Here is a 7,947-nt window from a genome sequence, read left to right as displayed (position 1 = left end):
TTATTAGTTGTTATCAATTTTATATAAATATGCAAAATATTATTATATGTTGCATACCTTGAGTTTTTTACCGATACGTGTAGTATTCCATTATTTTAAATATGGTGGGTTAATTTGTTTTTACATTTTATCAATTGTTGTTGCTCGGGTTTTGATGTTTAGATATATCATATTAATTGGTTAAAGTATCTCATGCATACTCACGCAAAAATGAAACACAACATTACTGACATATCAGCTAAGGATTCAAGACAACAAAGGTGAGTTCAAAATTAGTGACCAAAATAAGATCTGCTAAAGTATCTTTGTAACCAAAATAAACTTCATTTTATGTTGGTATGCATCAGGTTTCACATATATCTAAAATCCTTTTCAAAATGTAAGATATTTAGTTGGGATATCCTTATCTCAAGTTGACCCGGATAGAAAGATGGTATACTTGCTGCCAAGGAGGTACTCCCTACCCACTACACATTATTGATGGTAATGAACTAAGTTACTATCAATATGAACTCAAGTTGTTGGAGTTAGTTAGGTTGCCCTTAAATTAATGCATCGGTGGATGTTGATACATCAGACAAATCAAATTAATATGAAATTTTCACATTTAGGGGTCAATGATTTTGAGAAATAAGCTACTATGGAATGAAGTTTTAGTTCTTAGTCAACCCTAATAAGTTACATTGTCCACATTATTATTTAGATGATTCATTCCCAAGATCCTTCTGATTTCAATGTGTAGGAAAGGATGGCGCCATCTATTAAACGGTGATGAAACACAAATGAAAACAATAGGAGAAAATTGTGAGTTATATGCATCTGTTCATCTCAAATCGGGGCGAGACAAAGCCGAAGTCGAGCTTTACCAAATCAAAAATATGGTTAAAAGAAAAAGATACCCGTGCTACGTCTAGTTTTGATAAAAATTGTAAAAATGTTATGGTGTAACCTGGAAAAAAAAAGAAGACGAATGCCAATTACACTTGAAAAATATTAGCGTTTTATAGGCCTCACACTGCTGCTGCAGTCTTCTGGTTTTAATACTAGGAGTATTAATAATCAGGTGGTTTGTAGTACTGAACTGATGGGTAACTAGCAAAATTTCAAAGCGCGGAATCAATGACTAACCGTGATCAAATTTGAATCAGCCGCGTGTGGTACACTTTTGCAATTTCTCACAAGATGCACCCTGTTAATTAGAACAAAAAGTCTTTTTTTTTTACCGGGTAAACACCCCTCTCCCCCGAAAAAAAGATAAATAATAAAAGTTCCAAAAGCTTTCACAAAGCTGGACCCCTTGCTGTCCTTTGAGGGGCTCACCGGGACCACATCAAAAGAAATTGTGAGACAAATTTAAAATGCGTTTTTGATGTGGTTTCCCCACACAGTCTGTATAGAACCACTGTAGTCAGAAATATTACGATTTAATCAACAGATTTTCACGTGGTATTAATATGGTGTAGACGTGAGTTCAGTGGTAAAGTCATTTGGTGATGATACGAATGATCCAAAATTTATTAGTGATAAAGTCATTTGGTGATGATACCTGTGACCTGAGTTCCAAACTGGTGAGCACCAAATTTTTTACGATAAAAAGAAAAAAAAATGGTGTAGACCTGGAAAAGTACACGATTCTTCTTTTCGCATCTACGAAAAAGAAGAGGAAAAAAAATCTAAGAAAGCTGAATAAAAGCAAAGAAAAGCGGGAGATTTTTTTTCCTCGGTTCCTTTCTTCATCTCCTTTTGTTTGTTTCCTTTCAATTATTTGTTGCGAATCTCATTTTCATAGACTTGTTAAAGAAAATCTTTCATACAATTTCCCTTTGAAAAGAATATTTTGTTCTCTATTCGTCCATTAGTAAGTATAAATCGTGAATCCACTTTTTGTGCTCTGCAAATTGTTTGTAATGCAGTTCATCAATACAGAAAGAACTGAAAATTTCAATAATTTTTTTTCCTGGTTTTTTATTTTATTGATTTGTGGTTTTTGTTTTTGGAAATTCTTCTTAAATTTTTTGATAACTTTGGAGTAACAAACAGTAATGATATTTAGTATGTGAGATCTTAATTTCATATTTAATAACGTTAACTAATCCTGGATGAAATACTCTATGATTAGTGTTTTCTTTTTTAAGGAGTAATTCTGTGTATTAAATAATTGATTAGTTCTTGAGACATTCAAAATCTCATAGGAATTTTTTATTGCTACTTTTGTTAATCTTTTTCCAGATGTTTAGAAGAGTATATTATGCGCACGTGATAATTGATTTCTTTATGTTTTTTCCCCTGATTATGTGATTATTAGTGGCCTAAATTGTTGGCTTATTAGGGTAATTTTGGTTTTTAGTTTGTTATTTAGGTCAAAATATTGTTTCGAATCAGTTTTTACACAAGTTGCTGTTTGTTTCTATTAATTACTATAGTATGTGAAAACTGCATAATGATGATCAATTATTTAAATGATTTCTGATATTTGATTTTTTTTCAAATTGTAGTTATTTTTCCATATGTATCTTTTTCAACATATTATTGTAATTGGATAAACTCATTATATAAATTTTGTTTTCTTGGTAGTCCCTGTTGGATTCTTGGTTATGTTTATCTCCTAAAATATTTCGTAAAGTTAGACTTCACATTATATATCGCTGTTCTGAGACAATGTTTGGAGCTAAGGTCTTACGTACTAGTGTAGATAGTCTTCCATGTTTAAATAGGTTTCTTGTCAGATCAAATAAGAATACAAGTGGTGTAATTTCGGGTTGGCTTTAGCTTTTGCAGCTATAGAATCCTGTTAGCTTGAATAGGGGAGTGCCATGCTAAACTAAGATGAAGGCCCCACAGGTAATAATGGTGCAATATTAATCCGTTATATTTCTTTTATATATCAGCTTCTTCTTTTCTTTTTTACCTTTGTGTTATTTTTTCTCAATGGAAGAAATGCCCTGATTTTGAATTGTACATCACTTAGTCAATGAACTTCGCTCCGACCTTCAGTTAGTTTTGAATGGGATACTAGTACATACCAACTGCATTCCATCTACACAGATGGATTACATTGTGATTCCACATCAAAAGTCTTGATCTACTGTTTATTTGTTTTTCCCTCGCGGTTTGTTCTTTCAAGAACTATATTTGAGAGATATGGAGTTGTGGAACTTTATTTGGTGGTATCGGAAGTCATAAAAACTCTCCAAGAAAGTCCAGATGATTGAGAAGCATTGGTCAACTACCATTAATCATGAGAGGATATGTAGATTTTCCTTTGAATGCTTTTTATTGGAAAAGTTTATTCTTAAAGGATAGCTTGCCTGCTTGTAGAGGCTGTGAATTTGATAATGCTTTCTACCAGATTTCCCCTCTTCCACTTCAAAAGGATATCAAGGAAGCAAACAAAGTGCGCAGTGGAGCACATTCACAACATACCTCATGTACAATATCTCATCCCAAATGCTCTAGAGCGAGAGTATGGGAGGTAGGCGGGTGAATGCACACTCACGTTTCTTTTTATCACCGCCACTTAGTATATTTGGAACATATAGACATTTCTAGGAGTTTCTATCTCCTAATGACCGAGGCTCGTATTTGGAACAAAATCTGTTAACTCAATTATTCTGCATCATTTTCAAACCTTTATATGCATTTTCGCTTATTTAGTAACTATATTAAAAGAGCTTTCTCAGGATACACAAAGCACGTCTGAGATACCATCCTCAGCCCAAGTTTCACAGGAATTGTAGGGTGACCTGCCGAATAACACATCCAATGATGCTCCTTTAACGGATTCAATATCTAAATCTGGATCCAGCAATGATAGCAGGAAAGTCTCTCGTGAAGATATTGAACTTGTAAGATAACCTCTATTCGTGTTGTCAATATCCATTTGTGGTGGACTGGTTTTGCTTTTGCTAATAACCACTGGATCAGCTCTTTCTAATATAAGCTTTATGTTGTGTAGGTCCAGAGTTTAATAGAAAGATGCCTACAGTTTTATATGAATAGGGATGAGGTGGTACAGACTTTGTTGAATCGAGTGCGGATCGAGCCTCAGTTTACATCATTGGGTATGCTGAGCTTTCTATCAATTCCTGGTGCTTAAACATATAAATAGCTAATCCATTCCCTTGAGTCTCAAACCTTTAAGCGAAGTATTGAAACTGTGTCAACAATCTTGTTTTATAACTTATCTCTTTTGTCTTTATAATCTATTTTTGTAGCCTCTCTCTTTAGTTGCAGGGATGATAACGTATGGACTAATCTGATTATGGTATCCTTTTTTTTTTTTCAATGTATGTTTAGTATGGAAGAAACTGGAAGAAGAAAACACTGAATTTTTCAGAGCTTATTACATAAGGTTAAAGCTGAAGAAACAGATCATTTTGTTTAATCATTTGCTTGCACATCAATATCATCTCATGACATATCAAGTTCCAGTGCCACCCAAGATTTCCTTGGCCCCAATCCAGAATGGTGTTCATCCCATGCCTGGTAGGTTTCCTTAATTCTTTTGTTAGTGTTTATTGGAGAAATGAAACAGGTTATCTTAGTCCAACTATATAAGCATATGAGCTCCATTGTTACACACATTATCTAAGATTAAGGATGCTACACTCTTAGTAGTATCTCTGGCAAACAACCGTTAGAGTCAGTCGAGAAAGAGTAATTATTAATACTAATTTCTAATATGAACTGTACTACTGTTCTGGATCCAAATGCCTCATCTTCAGTGTTGTTCTTCCAATTTCTTTAGGCGTTACTTTCCTTACAGTTTTAGACTACACCAGTTAGTTATGCATATATTTTCTCATCAGCCTTGCCTTTATTCACTATTTCATTCTTAGTCAATGCCGAGCCTTTTGCAGTGCAGCTAACAATTTACCTATGGGGTACCCTGTTCTACAACCACCACCAATGTCCGTGGCAGGTCAGCCACATCTCCATGCCGTGAATTCTGGTCTTTCTAGATGTCAAGTGGTAAATGGAGTCTCTGCAACAGGAAATCTTCACCCTATTCGAGTAAACTCGGGCAATGAGTAAGAACTTAGTCACTTACTCTCTCATGTCTCATCTGTTTCATGTAATGTTTCTTAATTTCTGTCCTAGCTTTCGTATTTGTAAAGTAAGATTCAGTTGTGAAGCAGACCTGCTGAAACTTGTGGTTGAGTGGATGCAATAACTATAATAACTTGCAAACAATGTAATTCGACTCGGGGATCGGCCCCGGCTCGGATGAGGACGATCCCCGAGTATTCCCCGATCCCAACCGAGTAACTCGGCTAATCATACCTGTGCATATTTTTTCCAGATATGTAAACTGTGTGTAACATTATTAGATGTGGAAGAAGACGAAGAAGAAAAATGGAGGAGTAGTAGTTCAAAAAGAAGTTGACAAACTTATAGAGTTGGCCGATCCTTGCGGCTGCACTGTTGCTTTAAGTTTTTAGTCTGCCGAGTTACTCGCGACTCAGTAAGACTTGACTCTGACCGAGTCACAACTTAATAGAAAATGCCCGACTCGGCCGCAAGTAACTCGGCTGACTTGGCCGAGGCATACTACATTGCTTGCAAACACCTTGTTTACTACAATGTTTAATTTATTACACAATCTTCTTAAGCCACATCTAATTTTGCTCCATGAGGCAAGATTATTATATTACTGCAAGTCGTAAACCCATGCTTTGCCATGTTCATACCTAGTCGTTGTGTCTGGTGGATTCTATTTTTTGTCAAATCAGAAAAAAATCAATTTGATTTCAATGGTCTTTAACGATATTACATGGCGAATTTTTGAAATTTATGTTTTGAAATTTCTCACTTAACAGTCATGTCTTGTCAACTCTGAATGACTTAAAGCTGTGTATATGATGCAGGAGCATGATTAGTTTTACTGTTTTCTTTTATTTGAGTTAATTGGTCGCTAATACGTTTGATGGCTTTCTTATAGTAATTTCAAGTATCTTTATTTAGGATTCTTAGCTCGGAAACCCTAGTATAAATAGGATTTCTCTTTCAGTTGAGACTCTGCTTTATCTACGTTCTGTGTGAATCAACCCTGGTTTTTTCTTTACTATTTGCTGCGCCATAAGTATTTTACGTAAATATAAAGTGTACCATAACCGTTATATAAAGATACCGTGTGGAGCATCTTTAAAAATGACTATTACTACTCTCATTCTCTCTTTTCTTGACGACTTTTCTAATGGCAATTTTTCTTTTAATTATTATTGTTTTATATATGGTGACGTTGGAGAGAAGTGCGAGTACTGCGGGACTTATTATCCCTCCTAACAGTGCCATGCCATCCATGTCAGAAGTAGCCATCAGTCCTGCATCAGTGGCTTCCAGTGGTCATTTTCCATTTACTACATCAGAGATTTCAGGAACGAGTGTAGACACATCAGCTCTTGACACAGCATTCACATCAGATGTGGCAAATTCAGTAGGATTACAGCTGGGTGCAGATAGTGGAAGGGATTCCCTCAGATCATTAGCAAATATTCCTTGGAATTTTAGCTTGTCAGACTTAACAGCAGATTTGACAAACTTGGGAGGTAATCTTTGTTTTCTTTTCTGTGTTGAATATAGCGAATGAGCTCACTAGAGATTTTAGGACAGAAAGAGAACCCTTAAGATATTTTACAGCTTTGCTGAGTAGGATCGTCGTCACTTGTATCAGAATGCTCTAGTTATTTAAGTTAGCCCTTTAATCAAGTAAATGAAGCAAAACTAACTATCATTAGTAAGCGAATTATTCGTAATTACTCTTGTTTTTTCTCTGTCAAACTGTGAAAATTTCCTCCTTTTTAATGGATTGTCTTACGCTGTTATGAGAAAGTATTATGTTAGCAGAAGTTTGTAACTGTAATGTAATCTTGGTAATCTTTTCAGATCTTGGAGATCTGGGAAACTATCCAGGGTCAGCCTTCTGATTCGGATCTTTTGCTGGACTCTCCAGAACAAGACGACATTGGTAAGCGAAATAACTTACACATTTTAAGAAATAGACATGATGTATATTGTCCTATCCAGATGTTACAAAAATGCAGCAGCAATCTACAATTGTCGATTCCAGCCAATTTAGGGATGTGAATATGCTGAATTTCCCCCTTTTTAAAATAGGTGGATTCACAACCATAGGATGAGATTAAGAGTTGGACTTTTCCTGACAGATCCCTGACCCTACTATAGCTACTCTGAAATTGGAAGTTTCATCTGGTAAAAAAAATTTACGGCAGAAGTACACATTTACAGGTAGAAGCATTGATACAATAGATTTTCAGATGTGGAACACAAGCATTGATTTTATAATAGCTAAAACTTGCATATTGGCTTGTGAATGAAGCTAGATAGAACTATGCACTGGTAGATGGATCAGTTGTTATGTTATGCTGAATTGAAGCATCAAATCTACACGTGGCATAATAAAGACACGTACAAACTTCAAAGAAGGTATGTTTCTCGTCATTGTAATTGTTCATACTGACGTCCTACTTTTTATGCAAATAGTGATCATCTTTTGTTGAAGTTTATTATGACTAACGATATTATAGTCAGTTATTCATCATTGAATAACAGCTTCTCTTTGTTTCAGTTAAGGATTTTTTTGCTGATTCTGTCCCCGGGCAGTGCTCTCAGTCCGATGAAGATAAACTATGAACTACTATGGCGAGTCATTCCCTCTGTTTCCCTTAAATAGTTTGCAACCTTGGTTAGGCTGAAAACGAGAAGTTTAAATCTTAAATAGTTTCCCTCTGTCATACCAATCTTTGTCAATGCCGCTCTAGCCGGTGATCTTGGAGTATATATGCATCTTCTACTTGATGTAGACGTATAATCTATTGTGCCAACAAATGGCGCCTATTTCTGAAAACTGAAATCGTCTGCTGCTCATTGTGAATACATTTATCTTGGTATTGATTAGAGAACTCATAGTTGGGTTGTTTCTTCTAC

General features: G+C 35.3%; 1 pseudogene; it reads left to right on the top strand.

The window, feature by feature from the left end:
• Nucleotides 1-1,635: 1,635 nt before the first annotated feature.
• On the top strand, nucleotides 1,636-7,947 carry LOC113298982 (annotated as a pseudogene).

The sequence above is a fragment of the Papaver somniferum genome, chromosome 7 (assembly GCF_003573695.1).
Source record: "Papaver somniferum cultivar HN1 chromosome 7, ASM357369v1, whole genome shotgun sequence".
NCBI lineage: Eukaryota > Viridiplantae > Streptophyta > Magnoliopsida > Ranunculales > Papaveraceae > Papaver > Papaver somniferum.
Note: the sequence above shows the minus strand (reverse complement) of the source record. Positions and strands in the feature narration are given on the sequence as shown.